This window comes from Limulus polyphemus, unplaced genomic scaffold (genome assembly GCF_000517525.1).
Source record: "Limulus polyphemus unplaced genomic scaffold, Limulus_polyphemus-2.1.2 Scaffold5987, whole genome shotgun sequence".
In the NCBI taxonomy this organism is placed as follows: domain Eukaryota; kingdom Metazoa; phylum Arthropoda; class Merostomata; order Xiphosura; family Limulidae; genus Limulus; species Limulus polyphemus.
Window position 1 is genome coordinate 7,504 of NW_013671597.1, and position 217 is coordinate 7,720.

A 217-nucleotide genomic window follows, 5' to 3' on the forward strand; every position below is an offset into this window, starting at 1 on the left:
TGGTGGTTTTACTCAGAAGGCTTGTAAAGCTATAAGGTCAACTAGGGTCCTTGTTGCTCGTTTATCTGACTCTTGTACCCTTATAAACAACTATCAAGCTCTATTCAGCCCTGGTAGATCTGGGCAACCAATAAATTCGTTAATGTAAACTGTTTACTGTGCTCTCCCAACTGGGACTCTGGCTCCATCAGTTTTCTGCAGCATTTGCCATGGTGTT